Source organism: Pseudoliparis swirei, chromosome 2, assembly GCF_029220125.1.
Source record: "Pseudoliparis swirei isolate HS2019 ecotype Mariana Trench chromosome 2, NWPU_hadal_v1, whole genome shotgun sequence".
NCBI lineage: Eukaryota > Metazoa > Chordata > Actinopteri > Perciformes > Liparidae > Pseudoliparis > Pseudoliparis swirei.
In genome coordinates this window covers 5,904,229-5,926,646 of record NC_079389.1, presented here as the reverse complement: position 1 = coordinate 5,926,646, position 22,418 = coordinate 5,904,229, and the positions used below count along the sequence as shown (strand labels likewise).

The 22,418-nt window shown below is 41.8% G+C and overlaps 1 protein-coding gene and 1 long non-coding RNA gene across 2 annotated transcripts in view; one reads left to right on the top strand and one right to left on the bottom strand.

Moving 5' to 3' along the window:
* The window catches only part of il1rapl1a (interleukin 1 receptor accessory protein-like 1a), a 187,264-nt gene that overhangs the window by 24,770 nt on the left and 140,076 nt on the right, over positions 1-22,418 (bottom strand). The gene's annotated exons all lie outside the window — the stretch shown is intronic.
* Positions 14,043-15,064, top strand: LOC130204892 (uncharacterized). Its single transcript, XR_008833832.1, has 2 exons — positions 14,043-14,187; positions 14,967-15,064. It is a non-coding gene; the product is annotated as an uncharacterized LOC130204892 (long non-coding RNA).

The following is a 22,418-nucleotide window of genomic DNA, read 5'->3' as shown; positions in this document are numbered from 1 at the left end:
AAGTCTCCACTGAGCTCCCTGGGAATCGCAGGAAATTGCCGTTGGCCTCACGCCGTCTCGTTCTAATCCGAGAGCAGCCGCTCGTGTTGCTTCCTGCACCACGACCCCCGCCGCCGGGCGGCGCCACGCCCGCGACATCACCGGCTGCACTGAGACCGCCGGACGTTTGCGCGTCTTTCTTTCGCAGTGCGCGCTGCGATGATGTCACTCTTTTCTGGGTTACAATGGACAAGAAATTGTGTGGTCAGAAGACGGAGGATGACGTCATGAATGTGTGGCGTTCAAATACAGATTTCTCTGAGGATTTAAGGGACTGCTGGAGGTCACAGTTTAGAGTTCCACTGACGGTGGAAACAAAGAAGTTGTGTCGACATCTTTACAGGGATGTCTAGCGATGGCCTGGAATACATCACTGACTGCATAGTTCATCCTCTGGAGCGCTCTCTTTACTCCAAGAACATCGGTCTACAGTTTGAAATAACATCTGTACCGTAAATGACACAACACCGGCTCTGCATCTGCAAACGCTGCACACATATTATCCGTAACTAATATTTGGAGCAAGTCTGTCGTTACCAGGGGCGTTTGTAGGATTCAAAGAAAGGGGGGGCTGAGCCCCAAGGGGAGTGGCATAACCAGGGAAGTTTGCACACGCAATATTTTTTGGGATATCCATTGTTTCCGACATTTATAAAGTGATGTTGCTCTGTAGTTTTGCTGCATTCAGTCTATGATTACACAAGAAACAGAACTTCAGGGTCATAGTGATATTTTATGCTCATTTGGACTCTATCACTGAGATAAAGATGAACTAGTTCAGTATCAAATATACCATTCAATGGGAAAAAAATACAATAATACAAAGAATAGAGACATGTCGATAGTTATTTCTGTATTATATCATTAAGTACATTGACAGGCTATTGGATTGTAATTATAAACGGGAGAAAACATACAAACCAGAACGCACGCACATGTGTAGCATGTTATGAATAACGTGTCCATGTGAGAAGCTATAGATTAATTTAATGATATCACAAAAACCAAAAGGTTGGAGCAGACGGTGGGACTGGACCACTGAGGGGAGCGGTTCTTCACACACCATCACGTCAAAGAGGAGGTGCAGCTTTTTAAAGATCTGTTCAAACTCCACAGCGGAATTATTATTATTAATATTAGTATAATTATAATAATAATAATAAGTATTATTATTATCATTATTATTATTATCATTTGTATAACTATAATTATATTTATTATTATCGTCATTATTATTATTATTGTTATTATGATCTATCATCCCTCCAGAGCAGTTTGTAACCATTGGTAACGCACCAGAACGGTGTTGACTTTAACCGAGTTATTACCGAGGAGTTGTTGCTTCTTCAGGGGTGAGGTGGCGACGTGCACAATCAGTAATGAGGTGTGTGTGTGTGTGTGTGTGTAGGAGTTAAGGGCGACCCCGCCCCTCGGGCGCCATAACAGAAGAAACACATGCACGTCTATAATAAACCTGGGGAGTTAAAGTGCTCATTGGATGATTTTAAACGAAGAGTAGCGTACGTTTCAGATTAAAGCGTCGGGGCACGGCGCGGGAAGCCAAAGAAAGTTAAATTGTGACCTTGGGCTTTAGAGAGTGTGAGAAAAAAACCAAGAACACACTGAAATATAGTTGTTGTTGTTGTATATTATATTCAGTCAATCATTGCAATACAATAAAATATTATTCTATATAATATACAAAACAGAATGACTGAAATAAATTAGAAATGTAATACAACAAATGCTCTCGCAATGGCTCCTATGACATCGTGTGAGAGGTTGTGTCATTTTTTTTGGTGCGTTAAAATAACTAAGTACGGAATACATAATAATTAATTCCACATGGACTTTACATACAGCTGTCAGGACGGACGAATGAGAACCGTCTGCTACAGGTGACACATTTTGAATATATATATATATTGTATATATATATATATATTGTAGATATATATATGTATTTATATATCTAAATATTTAAATATATGTCCTAAGCCCAAATATATTCAGCCTACGATCACAAAAGACAAAGAACCACTTTAAAATCATCACATTTAAGAAGCTATACATATATATTATATATACATATAAATATACATCAATATATATATAAATAATATATATATATACATATATATATGCATATATACAGGACTGTCTCAGAAAATTAGAATATTGTGATAAAGTTCTTTATTTTCTGTAATGCAATTAAAAAAACAAAAATGTCATGCATTCTGGATTCATTACAAATCAACTGAAATATTGCAAGCCTTTTATTCTTTTAATATTGCTGATTATGGCTTACAGCTTAAGAAAACTCTAAAATCCTATCTCATAAAATTTGAATATTTCCTCAGACCAAGTAAAAAAAAAGATTTATAACAGCAAAACAAAATCAAACATTTGAAAATGTGTTTCCAGGTGTTTCGAGTTAATTAGACGATTCAAGTGATTTGTTTAATACCCTACTAGTATACTTTTTCATGATATTCTAATATTTAGAAATAGGATATTTGAGTTTTCTTAAGCTGTAAGCCATAATCAGCAATATTAAAAGAATAAAAGGCTTGCAATATTTCAGTTGATTTGTAATGAATCCAGAATGCATGACATTTTTGTTTTTTTAATTGCATTACAGAAAATAAAGAACTTTATCACAATATTCTAATTTTCTGAGACAGTCCTGTATATATACATATAAATAATATATATATATATAAATAATATATATAAATAATTTATATATATATGCATATATACATTATATATATACATATAAATAATATATATATATATACATTATATATACATATACAGGACTGTCTCAGAAAATTAGAATATTGTGATAAAGTTCTTTATTTTCTGTAATGCAATTAAAAAAACAAAAATGTCATGCATTCTGGATTCATTACAAATCAACTGAAATATTGCAAGCCTTTTATTCTTTTAATATTTAATAATTTTTTAATTGCATTACAGAAAATAAAGAACTTTATCACAATATTCTAATTTTCTGAGACAGTCCTGTATATACATATATAGAAATAATATATATATATAAATAATATATATATACATATATACGTCCTTAGCCCAAATATATTCAGCCTATGAACACAAAAGACAAAGACCAACGTTAAAACCCTCATATTAAAGAAGCTGGAGTGATGTAATGTTTTTGGCATTTTCACTAAACATTATTCGTATCGTCTAATATATGTTATCAGAGATATATGTTCACAAGTCGATCAAGCTGTGCCATTTTTTGAAGTTCACAACCTCCCCCCGACTGACTGTGTGCCTTGTACAGCACAAGAGCATGACCAAGTGTTTCCATGAGTGTGTGTCTTTGTGTGTGTGTCTCTGTGCGTGTGTCTTTGTGTGTGTGCGTCTCTGCGTGTCGTTTCTGTGGGACGACTGCATGTACTCTGAGTGATTGACATCCTCCGCCACCGGCTGACAGCTGGTCACAGCGACCTCATGGAAATGAGACTCAAGAGCCGGTTTTCGGTGCTTTGGTTGGGTCTGAACTTTCTGGGGTCCGTCGGGCCCCTGCGGTTCGTTTTGTGGTGTGAAAGCAAACACAAACACTAACTTATCACGGCGGATAAAAATAACCCCTCAGCGACAGAAAACTGCAGGTGGAGTCCAGCGTGAGTCGGCATATTAAGAGTCGATATATTAAACAACTCCTGTTGCAATGACAAATCACACATTTCTACATTTTTTTAATTTTATTTTTAATTTAGTGAAAATATATCGAGCGTCTGTAGCCTCGATAGCAGCCTCGCAATCAAGTTACACATCAGGTCCACACGCTCAGGTTCAGTTAGAAGAGAAGAGCAGCTGACCACAGAGTTGATGGTTCGATCCCCGGCTACTGAGTGTCCTTGTGCAAGACCCACGTCACGGATGGGTTGAACTAAAATTGTCATTTATATACAGAGGGTACGGAAAGTATTCAGACCCCTTTAAAATGTTTACTCTTTGTTTCATTGCAGCCATTTGCTGAAATAAAAAAAGTTCATTTTATTTCTCATTAATGTTCACTCAGCACCCCATGTGATATTTCAGTTTGTCTTTTTTAATAAATTTGCAAAACATTTCTACATTTCAGTTTTTGAACATTAGTGAGAAATAAAATGAACTTTTTTTTATTTTAGCAAATGGCTGCAATGAAACAAAGAGTGAACATTTTAAAGGGGTCTGAATACTTTCTGTACCCTCTGTATATATACTGTATATGACATAACATGATAATAACATGTGAGGTTCAAATATCTGCCAAGTTGCACCATAACCTCCTATAAGATCAACATGTTTTACACTTTTGTTTCTTCAAGTTAAAGACCCAGAATAAGTGTAAATATAAATGTATTGCACAGAGCCGGACCGTCAAGCTTTTATGCTAAGCTAAGCTACCTGGTTGTTTCCCTTTTATTCGGCGTAAAAGCTCGGCAGCAGTATTGATCTTTTCATCTTATTCTTGCCCCAAAAATGTTAAAACATATTTGCAGAGAGAGCGCTGGTGCAAATCCTTTTTGTTCTAATCCTCAGAGCTTTAGACGCTCACCTGGCACCCACAATAAGTGCATTCACATCTAATAAGAATATAGACAGAAAACCACATCATAAAAAAAACTCATATATATATATATATTAGTGCTGTGAAAAATAACACGTTAACTCAGTTAATCCAATTACAGGTTTAACTAGTTATTTTTTTAACGCATTTAACGCATGCGCAGAATGAGCTTCCAATCCGTCTGTTGTTGGTCGTCGGGACGAAAAAAAAGTCACTTGCAAAATGAGCTTCCAATACACCACTTCAATCTGAACTCTGTCCGCTCTCATGCAGACGGTCTGTTCATCGGTAATGATCCTTCCGCAGGTTCACCTCCGGAAACCTTGTTACGACTTTTACTTCCTGTAGATCAGGGTCTCAACACGTCGATCGCGACCTGCCAGTCGATCGCGGCGTAGTGTTGGTAGATCGCATGACATTAAAGAGATTGGCCCGCCCCCTGACATGTTCTCTAGAGCACGTCTTTGTTCTTTTATTAAACTAAACGTCTGTTGTTGATCGTATCTCCACAGCAGCATGTCATTTCTGTCTCTACGCGTCGCGTTATCACTTATCGATCTCCGTCTCGCACGCCACAGAGCTCCGTGCGCGCGCATCAGGACCGAGCAAAAAAAAAGTCACTTGTCAATCTGTCCACCTTTAGATTGTATCATGGTGGAGTTAATGGTTGACAAACAAGAGAAAAATGCTCTGTTTAACCCTCCTGTTACCTTTACATTTACGATCATATTTTACCCTCGGGGTCAATTTGACCCCAGTAATTAAAACCTCCAGAAAATTATTAGAATTAATATTGCTTCCCAAGTTTAAGTGTGAGGTACTTTATGTTTGTTTGTTGACTACCTAAATAGCCCTTTAAATAAAAAAAAAGTTGATATTTCTGATATGTTTGACACAGTGAAAAACAGCCTGGGGTCAAATTGACCCCAAAGAACACCGACATTAAACATTGAATGGGGTCAAATTGACCCGAAAGGCAACAGGAGGGTTAAACATTCTGTTTAGGATGAAGATGTATTAATGTTCCATGTGGAAGAAAACTGCTAAATAACTGCTGAGTTGCAGCACCATTGTATAGAAGAATGTATAAATGTATATATCCGTCTTTTGTCATAAATCTCTATGTTCTCACAAAATATACCGAGAATATCGGTAATATGTGATTAATCATGATTAATCCACAAAAACCTGTGATTAATCCGATTAAAAATTGTAATCGTTTCACAGCCCTAATATATATATATATATATATTAGGGCTGTCAGCGTTAACGCGTTAATCTATGCGATTAATTTTAACGCATTTTTTTTTAAACCGCGGCAGTACGGTTTGACACTGTTTCCGTTTTTAAAACAATTATTTCTCCGCGAAAATAAGGAGCATAAATCAGTTTAACTCGTGGATGAATCAGTCGGGTTTCCTCCTGCTCCTCCTTCCTCCCGTCTCCCCCTCTGATACACAGAGGAACGGAGGGGCGACGTGTCGGGTGACGCGCGCGGAAAGAACTCGTCACACGAAACCTTCAACGTGATTGGTCAATCCGTTTGTCTGTCAACATTTCGGTAAAAAAACAACCAATGAACACTCAGTAAATCACAAAGGACCTCCCACCTCACAGGTTAGGCTCATTTAGCAGCCTGTCAGTCAGAGAACCAGAGAACATGGCGTGAGGACAATGAGGCTCATTTCAGAGCTGAGATTGTTCTGGAATGTTTGATGTATAACACGTGGGGGTGTGTCACATGCAAAAGACTTTAAACGGTGAATTTAATTTATTTTGTAAAATGTATAAAATGCCCCCAGCCTCCAGAGGGTTAATGTGACATATGTGAATGTCAGTCAGTTACCAAGGCCACTGGTTCTGCTGCTGTTCAATGTTAAAGATGACAGGACCAATGGGGTCTCAATATATATATTTTTTTTACTAATCTGATGTTTCACTGAAGAAACAATTTATCATCCACGATATTAAATACCTCGCTGGCACTGTATATGTAGGAGCCTCTTTGAAAACACAGCTCTGTGTGAAGTTTTGTCTTTAAAAAGAAGGAAAACACTTTTAAGCGCGATTAATCGCGATTAATCGCAATTTCAAAATGTGCGATTAATTAGTTACTTTTTTTTAATCGATTGACAGCCCTAATATATATATATAAACAAATAAAAACACATATATTGGCCCTCTTTATTGCATGGCCGGATGAATGAATGAATAACTGACTGAATATGTGAGTGGTTGCATTCAGAGAGCCTATAAAATGACGGGTGCCACAGAGGGTCATGAATGTGATTTGCATCAACGCGTGGTGCGCGCTGAGCGGAGCTGACCGTATTCGGGATGATGAGGCTTCACAGGCACTGAGATGAAGAGGAGATGCTCCACAAGCCGGAGGAGAGGAAAACGCTCCTCGCGCAGACAACCGTCTGCACAACGCTGTCAATGGACGCACGGCGCTCATCGAGACTGACACATACGCAGACAGAAGGGCGGGAACAAGAAACAATGAACCGACGCGATTATAAACGAGCACATGCACGTCAATGTCAGCGCTGTCTCGTCTTTTTGTTTTTTGCTGCCTCCCCTAGAATCCAGTGAATACGCCCCGTTGTCTTCCACGTGTCGCTGCTCTCGGAAAGTATTCAGACCCCTTTAAAATGTTCACTCTTTGTTTCATTGCAGCCATTTGCTAAAATCAAAAAAGGTCATTTTATTTCTCATTAATGTCACTCAGCACCCCATCTGGACAGAAAAAAACAGACATGTAGAAATGTTTGCAAATTTATTAAAAAAGAAGAATACATATGACTATGTGATATTTCAGTTTTTCTTTTTTCATAAATGTGAACAAAATTCTACATTTCTGTTTTTTTCTGTCAAGATGGGGTGCTGAGTGACATTAATGAGAAATAAAATGAACTTTTTTGATTTTAGCAAATGGCTGCAATGAAACAAAGAGTGAACATTTTAAAGGGGTCTGAATACTTTCCGTACCCACTGTATTCATGAGGCGATGAGGTCTACATCCTAATAAGCCTGCTGTTCACTTAGTGCTTCGTCTTCAAGGCAGGACGGAGACACGAGAAGCGACAGCACACTTCATGTGTCTTCACACCTAAAGAGCACTTCATTGGTTTGATTTCCTCGCCCTGTGCAGGTGGGAGGAAAGGAGGAGTTGGAAGTTTCATGTGAACCAAGCAAGCTGTTGGCATATTGTTTCAAATGAAGCGCCTGGCCAGCCCATGTCAGGTGCTTCCTTATGGCATTGGAGCTGACTCCACTGTATCAAAGCGGGACATCAAAACCCAGCGAGTTGGAGTTTGCTGTGTCGGAAATCAAGCGCACCCAAACCCCAAAACAACCACGTCATCCCAGTTCAGCTCAATCATCATCCGACCGACGCAAAATGCAGGAGGTGTCGAGAGTCAGGGGAGGGGGGGGGGGGGGGATACATGTTAATGTAAAAAAAAGTTTCTGCACCTGATGGTGAAAACATTATTAGAAAATGTAATGAGAAAACAAGTCTCTCATTAACATCCCGTCACTGTTCCTCCCAGTCATCACTCTGTGGACTCATCCGAAACCGCCAGCCGGGGGAACGGCTAGCGTGCATCATCTCATGCTTAATTACAGGATGATGTCATACGGTAAAAAATAAGGTCACGCGGCGAGAAACGTTAAAAAAACAAAAGAAACAACACATGCTTTGAATGTACTTTTCTTCCAAAGTGTTTACTGGTTCATTAAAGTCGGTCGGGAGTGTAAAGAGACTCTGCACGTCTCAGAGCTCACGGCGCAGCAGGCACATGTGAAAACAGCTTTCTAGAGACAAAACTCTCACAAATACCGCGAGGAACATCAATTATTGAGCTTCGTCTGAAAACAAATAAGTACTCGTTAACGCGATCACTCGATTGTGAGGATTTGTCATTTGTTTGTTTCAAACAGCTGTTCACACACATTTGGCGAAACAACAGGGCATTTGTTGAATTGTATTCAAATGAACCAAATGGGAAATGGTTCGTCTGATTACTTGAAACCTTCAATTAATCGTGTTAATTTTTTTTTCTTTCTGAACACAATTTTATTGAGCTATTTGGCATTTGCAGCTACGCCACTTTGGTTCACCCTGATGTCAACAACAACACGGTTGCCATGGCATTTTGGTCACCATGAGAGCAAACAGGAAGGAGGAGAGAGCAAACAGGAAGGAGGGTGGCAAGTGATAACAAAAACTCAGAGAGTCGAGTAAAGAACGTCGACCGTTGACGACGTCTCCTCCGCCTTGAATTCCTCGTTCTAAATCACGACAGTGGATGAGTGGATCGGAGGATATGTGAAGAATAAGTGTAGGAATGAGTCAACATGAAGGAGCCCCCCCCTCCCCCCCCCCTCCTCTCTCCAGAGACGAATCCCTCGTTACCATGACGAGCCTGAGAGCTGAACAAGAGGAGAACCCGGCTTCTTTTATTCCTCTCCGTCTCTCCTTCTCCCCGTTTGTTCCCGTGGCCCCCGGATGGTCCGTCGGGGGGGACGTCAGCCTTTAATTACCGGTAAAATAAATAAAGAATTAAAGCCTCGGTGAACAGGTAGTTCGTGCCCCCCCCCCCTCTCTGCTAATCGCCTCTTTCTGATGACATAAGAGGTGCTCTGAAGACAGAGGCCCGTTGTGCCGTGAGAGAGGATTAAATGAAATGGGGGGGGGGGGGGGGGGGGACTGGCCTACGTCCACCGGGGCTGGAAGCCAATTAAATGTAGTGATTTGAACACTTGACGAGGAACAATTAACAAACAAATCCGACCGATCAAAGCCGGGGCTCACTAACCCAGACCGGGTCAGAGGGTACGAGGTCAGAGGACAGAAGGTCACAGGATACGAAGTCAGAGGGTAGGAGGTCAGAGGGTACGAGGTCAGAGGACAGAAGGTTACAGGATACGAAGTCAGAGGGTACAAGGTCAGAGGAGACAAGGTCAGAGGACAGAAGGTCACAGGATACGAAGTCAGAGGGTAGGAGGTCAGAGGGTACGAGGTCAGAGGACAGAAGGTCACAGAATACAAAGTCAGAGGGTAGGAGGTCAGAGGAGACGAGGTCAGAGGTCAGAGGAGACGAGTCCTTCAGCGACTTACAGGATGAATAAATGAATCTTCATGTTTCTGAGAAATCATTCATGCTCTGTGTAAAATTCTGATTTTGCTTAAATAAAACATGCAAACCAGTTTTTAATAATCGTCAATCACACATCATGAAACCACAGCTGAGGCTTTTGTTTCTGACACGATAACAGAGACGTGATTAAAACACGGTGGATCAAACCAATCCAGACCCCATGAAATGGGCCTCATTTAAATAAAGACGTGGAGGTCATTCATACAGATTTGCAGTTCAATAGCGGTAACAAGACGTGCTCATGCCCGTTGTTCTTAAATGGAATAATTAAAAGCACAAATTGTGATAAAAAATACATTAAAAAGTTGCAAACCCTCTGGAGCTTTACAAGCACCCCCGGCGCTATAACTCATTCCTAATCCGTCTTGAGCAGATCTAAGGAATTAATTCACTATTTCTCTTTCATCTCATCCCCCCCCCCCCCCCCACACACACATCTTTACTTCCTCAAAACGGAGACCCTCTGCATCTCTTCTCTTTCCCTCCAGATATGTTGCCCCTCCTCTTTGCATCTAACCTATTGTTTCCTTTTTCAGGGGGGGGGGGTGGGCATCTCGTTATTTCCCCCGACTAAAGCGTCGGCTTAACTTTTTCCGATTCCGAACACCAGTCCGAGCCCCCTTGGCCTATTCTTCCTCTTTTACATTTTTGTATCTCTTATCCTCTGCCTACTCCTTCTTCTACGGCTCATCCACACACACACACACACACACACACACACACACACACACACACACACACACACACACACACACACACACACACACACACACACACACACACACACACACACACACACAGCCCCCCCCCCCCCACCTCCGCGTCTTATCGCCCCTCCGTCTCTCGCCTCTCTCTCACCCCTCAAATCTCGACACGCTACTTCCAATGGAGGCCGGCGACAGACGCGTAAACGCCGCTCTACCTCCCCCCCCCCCCCCCCCCCCCGTCATCTCGGTCTCTCCTCGGTGGTCCAGGCCGACGCGCCTCCTCCTGAGTGGAGGTGCAGATGGAGCTCCATGTGTTGAGACGTCTAAACGAAGGCTGACAAATGACTGGAGCCAAGTGGGCTGGAGACACTGGGACTGGAGGCCACTGGGGGAAACAGACGTGTTGACACACTGACACAGGCTGATGATGCCCCCCCCCCCCCCCCCGTGCGGAGCCGCTTCTCGGGATGACTTTCAGCCAATCAGAGCGCCGTCGGGGGAGCGAGGAAGCAGGATAGTGCGTTAATTACTGCGATGATTTCCTGCGAGAAGCGGGCCGTGTTTGATTTACGTGTGTGTGTGTGTGTGTGTGTGTGTGTGTGAACCTACAGAATATATGCTCCATCATGCCAGGAGGAGAGCTCAGCATCGATCAGTGCCCCCTGGTCTCCAGAAGAGAGTTACGAGCGCGACAGTCTGATATCCGTTTGTTGTCGGTGCTCCTTGAGAACGGCTTTTACAGGGAATATGGCCGAAGAGGTTTTTAATGTCGTCATTGTCAATCGTCGGTTTGTGCTTTTTTTTTTTTTAAAGTATCGGTTCTGGCACCGTTTAGGAACTGGTATCGTTTTAAAAGTACCGGTTTAGCACCGGTATCGGAAAAAACCCAAACGATACCCATCCCTAATTTATGACGCAATACATCGTTTTCTATTTTCACTTTTGTCCCTGAGGATCATGACTGTAAAAAAAAAAGAAGAATATAACTGGGATCTGGTTTCTATAGTGACAAAAAAAAGATCACTGTGCCTTCCTGGCTTACCCGCGAGCAGAAAGACAAAGGCTTTCGAGTTTCACCAGAACACACACACACACACACACACACACACACACACACACACACACACACACACACACACACACACACACACACACACACACACACACACACACACACACACACACACACACACACACACACACACACACACACACACACACACACACAATGTCCTGGATCCAGTCAGATTTCAGTGTGTTAAAAAACATCTTTGTATTATTTACCTAACTGTATTGAAACGGATCAAGTCTTCTACAAACTCTTTGTTTTATGAAACTTATGTTCTTTCATCGGTTTAATGGTTCCTCGCCTTGAGAGTAATTAAAATATTAATTCCTTTAATAATGACGTGGGTGTTACGCACCCTTGGCTTCATTTCAAAGACTGATTTTTAAGATGTTTAACTCACCTTTCCAGGCTTTTGATTCACTATGTGCCATAGCCATGGATATCATATATTATGTTATATACAGTGTAACTATTTACATTTTCATGAAAAGGTGTTTTTTTAACAGACAGTAAATATCTCGACATCTTCTCTTTTGTTCTGTGGTGAAATGCAACAAGAATAAAAACGACATTTTCAAGTTTTACTTCTGTTTTTAAATTTTTTTACCTCAATTTGTTTTTGATATTCCTCCTGTTTTCTGTTCATACTTTTATTATTTGTTGGTGACTCTTCACTGTGAAAAGTCCTACTAGCATGTTAGCTTGTACTCAAATCATAAACTGCCGGGCAACAATAACGTTCTTCAATTTGATGCTAAATTAAATTCTTCATTTGATTGTTTTGGTTTCTATGATATTTATGAACCTTTATTCTCCTTGGACACCGGAGAAATATTACACTGATGTCAGAAATATGTGTGTTTCATCTGTGTGTGCAGTACATAATTGACATAAATGATATCAGGCAGCATTCAAAGGGCTAAATAAGTATCTCAAAGTGAATCTACTAATATTAAAACCCAGGAAAGTCCATCTTAGAGATAAATAATTACTCACACTTTCACTTATTTACACAATATTTAGAGACACACACACACACACACATACACACACACACACAAGCGCATGCACACACCACACACGAACACAGAACACACACGCACACACACGCACAAACACACCACACACACACATGCACATACACACCACACACACCCACACAGTCGGATATGCAAACCCCTGACGAGCGACCACCATGAAGCTCTGTTCTCAAACCAAACATCTATAATTGTAGATTAATTCCATCAAGACGTTCTCATAACTTCTCAGGCGGTGGAGTCCTCTCCATGAAGCCGCCTCACATGACTCTGGATATGTTTACAGATCATTGTGATAATTGTATTTTAATGGAAGTGAAATGTGGGAAACGGCTGAGCTCACAATGACGAACGTGTCATCACTTTAAAATGTGCGATGAGTTTATTAGCCGTCTTTCATGAGGGGACGACACTTTCCTAAATGCTGCAGGCTAACACCGACATTATTACTCGTCCACATAAAAAAGGCAATTTGTACAATATATCTTATATGCCTCTCCTTAACGGACATAACACCTATATTAAAGCGAGGCCCTCGCTCAGCATCCTCACACATCCTGCCAACACTGCGTCACCAAAAACAAGCAAGAACGTGTGTGTGTGTGTGTGTGTGTGTGAAATGGGGCTTCTCCACCTTTTTGTTGTGCGAGCTTGTGAGGCTGATCACGGCCTAACGGGACCCTTCACCACAGGCTGTGTGTACAGAGGGGACGGAAAGTATTCAGACCCCTTTAAAATGTTCACTCTTTGTTTCATTGCAGCAATTTGCTAAAATCCAAAAAGTTCATTTTATTTCTCATTAATGTTCACCCAGCAGCCCATCTTAACAGAAAAAAACAGACATGTAGAAATGTTTGCAAATGTATAAAAAAAAGAAAAACTGAAATACCACATGGTCAAAAGTATTCAGATCCTTTGCTGTGACGCTCAGATCTTTAACTCACATGGTGCCCACTTCTTCTGATCCTCCTTGAGATGGGTCTGAATACATACATGAGAAATAAAATGAACTTTTTTGATTTTATCAAATGGCTGCAATGAAACAAAGAGTGAACATTTTAAAGGGGTCTGAATACTTTCCGTACCCACTGTATTCATGACCCGTGAGCTTTTTGCTTCTCAGATTGTTCAATAGTTCATAAAGTCCTGGAGAGGAACATCTTTCGACCTCATTGGTTGAATTCACAAACCCTGATTTAGAGCTTTTTCGGTGGCTGCAGCCCACTGATACAGAAACATTCATCTTTGGTCTGCTTTGTATTTTCCTTAAATGGACAGAGTTAATGCTCGTGTTAATTACTCCAGTGCAATGCTGCTGGGAAGTTATTTTAACCCTGTAAGACCCCTCGTTGTAATATTACAACGTCACTTTTATCTCGCTAAAACGCACATTTGTAAAAACGTTTTTTGGGGAAAGACCATATTTACATAGTCAATGGGTCCTATTGTCTTGCCTTGCAATGCCATTGGATTGTAAATGTGTATATAAGGTGTGGCCATAAGGCCATGAACTCACTCTACCTGCAAACTTTCCCGGAAGCACATCTCCTTGTTTCATTCAACTGGTTATATCAACATTGAAGTATGTAAATTCCATGAAATATTTTTTTTGGTGATTGTTAGAATATGTAGTTCATGTAAATACTAAGTTATTGTGGAATTAATGCATCACATTAGATTTTCAGCTTGTTATGTCATTGTTGTAATTTTACAACGTTGGGTGAAAATGGTAGCTAAAATAGCAGGTGCACCTTGCTCACAACATGGAGACATTCTACTTCTCGGATGTTCAGATACAGGATAAATATCATGTATTTGATGATTCACACTTTACAAAAGGGTTATTTGTTATAATTTTAAGTTTAGACCATATTTGAATAATCCTAAATGGGTTAGGGTAACCCAAACCCTATATTATTTCTATGTTCGCAGTGAGATATAGTCAACTGTTTTTTTCATCTGGACTTTGTTGGTTTGCCCAAATATCTCCTTGTTACACAAGCCAGATAATGTGTGTAGAATGCTTTGGAGGATGGTTGTTCAGGGACAAGTTGTAAATGTTTTGGAATGTGGGAGTTGCATGTATTTTGCATTGGTCAGGGAGAGGGGTAAATGTTTTGGAATGTGGGGGTTGCATTTATAATGCATTGTTCAGGGAGAGGTGTAAATGTTCTGGAATACGGGGATGTAAGAGTTCTGAGGGAGGGGGTTGTATTTTCCTTTTGTAAATGTAAGTAGAGAGCACATTAGGCTAGCCAGACAGTATTGTGTGCCATCAGTGGAGTGTATTGCCTGAATAGGATTAATTTGCATTGGAATTAGTTATACTTGAACATTCTCTAACTATTGTTTCCATTTCAGAATGCCACCAGCAAGGAGAGCAAATGCTGAAATTCTGCTACCAACTAGGCCCAACGTTGCAATATTACAACGTTTCCCTAAAAACTTACAAAAACATTTTTATTATTATTAATCCTTCATTATCTGCATCAGAAGACTCTTACAACATCATCTGACTTAAAAAAAAGTTTTAGATATTATTTCTATGCTTGGGTCTGCAAAGCAGCTATATCCTCGAAGACGAATCAATGAAATTCAAAATGAAGTTCATCTGAAGTTCAGTCGTCCAACGTCTCTGAAGAACAGGACGCCTCACAGACGCCTCACAGACGCCTCACAGACGCCTCACAGACGCCTCACAGACGCCTCACAGACGCCTCACTGACGCCTCACTGACGCCTCACTGACGCCTCACAGACGCCTCACAGACGCCTCACAGACGCCTCACAGACGCCTCACTGACGCCTCACTGACGCCTCACTGACGCCTCACTGACGCCTCACAGACGCCTCACTGACGCCTCACTGACGCCTCACTGACGCCTCACTGACGCCTCACTGACGCCTCACTGACGCCTCACTGACGCCTCACAGACGCCTCACTGACGCCTCACAGACGCCTCACAGACGCCTCACAGACGCCTCACTGACGCCTCACTGACGCCTCACAGACGCCTCACAGACGCCTCACAGACGCCTCACAGACGCCTCACTGACGCCTCACTGACGCCTCACTGACGCCTCACAGACGCCTCACTGACGCCTCACTGACGCCTCACAGACGCCTCACTGACGCCTCACTGACGCCTCACAGACGCCTCACTGACGCCTCACTGACGCCTCACTGACGCCTCACTGACGCCTCACAGACGCCTCACAGACGCAAACCAGAGGGGGAGGAGGAGGGGGGGGGGGCATCACCAGAAATCATACAACAAAACATGCAAGCCCCGACACATACACCGGCTCTCCTCTCCACACCATTCAGCTCGTTGCTCCACCCACTTCCCTTTCCTCGCTCCCTTCACATCGACTGCGGGCATTTAGTCGGCGTGGAGTCTTGCAGCAGAACTCTCTCAGAATGCTAATATGCCGAGCTGATGTGGGTCAGGACTTAATCCTGTAGAAATGATTATCGCAGCGCGGCTGGAACTTCTCCGTTAGGATGTCATTAGCATTCTGTACTTCTCCACTGCGCCGCGACGGTTCCCACGAAGAAGAGCACTTCACTGCGGAGGAACCGGAACAATCTAAATGACAATGATACGTCGTAGCGTACGACTGGGCAACACTCTTTCCCTCTCTGAATGCATGGGCAGAGTGTGTGTGTGTGTGTGTGGCCATGTGCTGGATATGCAACGTGCAAACATAATAGATGTAGTTTGAAAACCAAATTGCCACACTTGATTCAACTTGTTATGGCATCACTAGGTAGAATGGCAGCGCTGGAAATACAGGAGGGCAAAGGGCAAAACTGCCCCTAAGAAATACAATATTGCCCCTGATATCACGAGGAGAGGCAACAGATGCCCCCATAATTTAATAGCGTTTTGTTTTTGTGTCCTATCTGTACTTCCATTTTTTTTAAATGACTGTCACAAAAAACAAGTCAGCTCCAGCGTTGAGGGAGGTAACTACGAAGCCATGGCGCGACACCAAGGTGGATCCTCATGGCGTGAGTTGACCGATCAGTTCAACCATAAAGTGAAAAAGCAGCACTTGTCCCTCCCTCGTTGCCACCACTAAGGTGCCCTTGAGCAAGGCCCTCAAAACCTGCTCAGGTCAAACACTGCAGAGGAGTGCTGCAGGCTTCTCGCGGTGCTTCTCCCCCATTGAATAAAGGTTGCATTACGTTAGCTCGGTCCGCTAGTTTAGCTTCCCTGCTTCTTGCATTGTGTCCCTGCGATACAGCGTTTTCATTGGCTGGCCCAGTGGCTCGCTGTCCCACAGGGGGATCTGAAGGCTGGGAAGGGTACATCGGCAATCCATCAAACAATTGCAATTATTATTGCATCATGGCATGTGTGGATCTGATTGCATTTGTGTTTTCTCTCCTGCTCCCCCGTGCCTGTGTTAGTTCACTGCAAGGTAGCTTGGGTAATGAAAAAGGGAAACGGAAATACCTTTGTTGTATTGGAAATAGCATGAACAACCACACATAGAAGAAGAGGGAGCCAGAAAGAGGCAAAGACAACGTTGGATGGGAACATGCGGACGCAACGGCCGTCGATTGAGGAAAAATATAGCTCGCAGCTGGCGACCCGGTAAGGCACCCACCTGTCACTTAAAGAGGCCACGCATGGCTAATAACAAATATTAACCATAGAGACCAATAGTTAGTGTGTGAAATGGGGGGGCTCATTGAGGTACACTTCAGACCCCCTAAAAGCCTAAATAGTACATTTCCAGTGGGACACTTATTTATCACTTGTAATTGTCACTAAAATGGCTTTTAAAAGCCTACTAATGCACTTTTCATTATTCAAAAAATATGAATATGGATTTTGAGAGGGTGGACACTGGAAGAGTTATTTCTCTTACAGGCAGGAAACATTCAGTTTATTTCTGCTGTAAAATTGCCAATTTTAACATGTGGTTCTATGGAGATTGACTCACTTTTGGAGCCTGCCTCAAGTGGCGATTTGAAGAACTGCACATTTTGCTTCATTTGCTCAGCGCCTGAAATCGCTGCAGCAAGAACAAGATAATTGTTTTCTCTTCTTCTCCAAACAGCCACTGAGCATACACCACCATCATAAAGCAAGGCCCTAGCAAATTAGAGGTATGCTTTAATCATCAATCATCTCTAAGTGTCGTTTAGTGGGGATACAACACAATCTATTTGTAATACTCTGAGGAAAGTGAACTTTGACGCATTTTCCTCAGATGAGGTTTGGAAATAAAAGTATAAATAAGGACTACTTATTCACCACTTAGGCAACAAAAAAAACCTTGTCTCTCTTAACGGTTATCACAAAAGAGGGAGAGATACATTGAATGGGTGATGGAGCTGGTGAAGGACAATAAAAAGGCAGCGGTCCGGAACCAATGAGCGGCGAAGACGATGTGATGAGGAGGAACATCGCGAAAGAGCGAAAATGACAGATTTCTTGTGAAACGAGGTGTGATCTGTAGGGGCCTGTTCTGGCGAGGAAGAACAAGAGATGAGGTCAGAGGAATCTGACTACGGAAAAAGGTGACTAAAATTCTCATTTTCCAGTTGAAGACCGAGAGTTGTAATGGCCCTCACTCTGCGATCAAGTCCCTTTAAGCCCCACATTACGCTCCACTCGATTCCACAGCTTTTCTCACTCCGCCTCACTCCTAAAGGTCACGCCACCAAACTGCCAACACACAAAAGGTCATGTTATCTCTAATAGGGGAGTGCATGTGATTACAGAAAGCCAGTGGGCCAAGTGAAGTAAGAAAAGTACAGAGGAAGGAGATTAAAATAGAGCAGAGAGTTTCATGCTCGATAGTTATTGTCGGCCTCGCTTACACCTCGTGTGGAAAAGGCCACGCTTTTATCACGGCTGCTAATTAAATGCACAAAAGAGTACAAAGGAAGGCGCCGAGCTAGAGAGAGTGAAGTAGAAATGCTCCGGGCGATAATGTTCTCTTTCAAACAGATGGGTACATTGTTTTTTAATGCTTTAATAATTTCTTTAACAAGCTTTGCAAGACAATAGTTTGTACCGTGGTTACAGTTATGGGAAATAAAGAGAACAATGTAAAACAATGAGTTGCAATGTGTGTGCCCGAATGTGTCTATTGGAGACATTTGTATTTAGTTTTATTGTAAAGTAAAATTGATTATTCATTGCTTATTTAGGTTATATTTTGATATGTTAGAAGAGCTTTTTTCTTATGATAGTTTTAGTTCAGTTCATTGTGATTGTTGTTTAAATATATTTAGTTGTAGGATTGGTTCACTGATTGGGCAACACTGGGCACCTGTGGTTATGTGTAGGTGTGGGTAGCTTCAGGACCAGCATGCACCAGGGTGGCCTTTGGTTTTTTACCAGCACACGAGAGGCAGCGTCAACATTTTGTTTGTTCTTTTTGTTTGTTTGGTAAATAAGAATAATGACATACGGAAATGGACATTACTTTCATTTGGCTGCGTCTCAAAAAAACAACAACGGTGCGTCACTGGCAATTTGATTGACAAATAAAATCAATAAATAAAAAATGCAGTGTTTGCATTGCAAAAGGTGTTTTTTAAATTAACTTTTTACCCAGATTTCGCATTAAGAATAATACATAAAAAAGAAGAGCCCTATCTATAAGGCCCACACACCATCAACTGACAAGTGAACATGTGGAGGATTAACGTCAAACACACTCTGCTGGCTGTGAGAAGTCCCGCCGACAGACATGCTCTGATGCCAGCAGGCGGCGCCGGACAGATGGCGAGCGCTCGACAGGAATTTAAAGAACATCTCCTCTGAGTGTTGAGATTTACAGTGACAGGAACCTGAGGTGAGAGCGAAGGGAGGAAGTGTGTGTGTCGTCTTTCGGTCGCCATGAGGACACAAGTCCAAATACCGACGCCAACTTAACGTGTTGTTTATCAGTGCTTTCAAAATGACCCCTGCAGCGGCATCAAATAGGAATTCTACTTAACCCTTGTGTTGCCTTAGGGTCATTTTGACCCGAATCAATATTACACCCTCCCCCCGCCTTTGGGTCATTTTGACCCGATTCAATGTTTCACCCTCCTGTTACCTTTATATTTACTAACATATTTTACCCTTTGGGTTCAATTTGACGCCAGCAATTAAAACCTCCAGAAAATTATTAGAATTAATATTGTTTTCCAAGTTTAAGTGTGAGGTACTTTATGTTTGTTTGTTGACTACCGAAAGAACACCGACATTAAACATTGAATGGGGTCAAATTAATCCTAAAGCGGGGGGAGGGTGTAATATTGATTCGGGTCAAAATGACCCTAAGGCAACACAAGGGTTAAATGGCATGATTTGCTTTTATGAGAAGTATTTTTATAGGAGGATTCTGTCGTGTACCGGTAGTAGTTTGTTCAAAGCAAACTGTATTGCTATTGCTGTCATTGTTTCTGGTTTTTTTGCCATATAAAGTGTCTTTGAGTATATCTTTTAAAGTGCATTATTGTTACTACTGATATGATATGTCACCTTATTGCAAGGCAGGTGTCAAGCGTCTGAACCAAATGCTGGAATAAAAAGACATTTCAGACTCTTCTTTATGACGATGATGATAATGATGATGATTACGATGATGCGGCACTTGGGTTAAAGGGGTATATTCAGAATAACAAACAGAGCATGTTGTGTTTGTGTTTGAATCGAGCGACAGAGCACACACACTTAGGGCTCGATCACACCAGACGCGACTCTCAAAAACGCGTCGCTACCAAAACCATTGATTTCCTATGGCGTGCCTTCCGGGTTTTCGTATGGTTTGAATAGCGGTTAATTCTAGAAAAAAGCTGTGGGACAGTGCTACAGGAAAGGTGAGTTCAGGAGATTGCCGATAGATAGATAATTCTTCCTCCTCCTCATCCAATAACACAGCGAGGGCAAGAGCGCGACGTCTGCTTGGATCCATTTAGTAAATTAAGTTTTAGCCCCCGGTTTTATACACAGCAGGCCCGCTCTCGAGGCGTACCGCGCTGTTTCCGTGTGTTTTTTGCCAGGGCGTTTTTGACCCGACTGCGCTTTTAAAAGTCGCGTCTGGTGTCATCGCGTCCTTAGAGAACATGCAGTGAGACCGAATCCAGGCTGCACCCATGAGAAAGAAGAGTTCCCTTGTAGCGCTATTAGCATGGCAGACATGCATGGCAGACATGCATGAATCTCATGCGCTCGAGGGAAGGTATTACAAAAGAAAGAAAAAAAATTAGACTTATGTCAACGCAATGCCGATTGTGTCTGATTTAGTAATATTGACCTCGGGAAAGCTTCAGTTCAGAGATGGCGAGGAAGGGAGGGAGCCTCCATTGTCGCAGTCTGCAGCCCGGACCATCAGATAGACTCGCGGAGGAGGAGGCGGCGAGGAAGCTGGCTTTTATCAAACCAATCTATACTCGTAATGTCGCAGAAACATTAAGTGGCTGAGATCAATGTTGGCTCAGGATCCGCCAGTTAAGTGGTATTAATGACAGCCTGAGTGTGTTGTGACATGTGGAGAACTGTATTAGAGTCACAGGGTACATCACACATGTGATCGGTAGCTGAATTTGGATCAGTATCAACACTAATATTGACCATATTGAATATATAATAATAATAATAATAATAATAATAATAATAATAATAATAATAATAATAATTTATTTTATATACATATTCTTTTCGGGGCAATTGTTTCCCCCACTGACTGAAATCCAGGGGAATTTCAAAATAAATTGGGGGCACTTTTTTTAAACTTGTGAAATAACATATACCCTTTGTTAAAAAATAATAAATATACTTATGTAGGGTTACAGTTTACGAGCAATTGTCATAACAATGGCAATAATAAGACTATTAGGCAGTAGTCTACGGATTCAAAGTGTTTTCTTAGATTTTTTTAAACAAAAAACAAACATAAAACATGAATCATATTAAATTGTATTCTTATTTCTTTGTGGTTATTTATTGCTATTACATTCTTTAAACAACTATTAACAATTATAACTTATTTCTCTTTCAAAATTAATTTGATAGATTTTTTTGTGTGTACCTTCCCAGTACAGGCAATACAGATAGGATACACACAACAAAGAACAAAAACAAAACGCTATTAAATTATCATAATTATCAGGAGAAAATTGTGGAGGCATTTTCTGCGCCTCTCCTCGTGATCTCAGGGGCACAATTATATTTCTTTGGGGCAGTTCTGCCCTTTGCCCTGGTGTGTTTCCGACGCTGCAGACGTTACCAATCCAAACTACGGACAGTTTTTCTGTAGTCGTCCTGATAGTTAAGACTCACTTTGACCCCGCCACTTCCCAGGTGTTTTCTCCACATAGACGACCACCAACCAAAGGCAGAAATAAAATAATAATACCGTTTCTTCATCAAGGTCATTACAAAACGTGCCTCATAGACTGCCTTCAGTCATGATCAATGGCCGAGTGCTCCCCTACTGTGCATTCAAAAATAAACCAATTAGGTTCCATTTGAAAGAGCACTGGAAGTGGATTAGCATCTGATATTGGCAGATATCCTGAGTGGAGGTAATCGTGAGCAGCCGTAGTCGTTTTCCTCTGAGCTGGCACATTCCTAACAAACGCTACCCGCCAGGAGACGGGGCCCACAGCTCTCCGTCTGCACACACGATGCATGACAGCCTTCAGGCGAAGCTCACGCGTCGCCTCGGCAGTCTGAAGCGGCGACTGGATGTCTATCAAAGGTTTCCCAGCACAGGGTTCGGTGCAGCCGAGGGACACGGCCAGTCTGTGGAAGTCTCGCTTGACCTTAAAGGTGCTTTCACAACAAAAGTGTTGCAA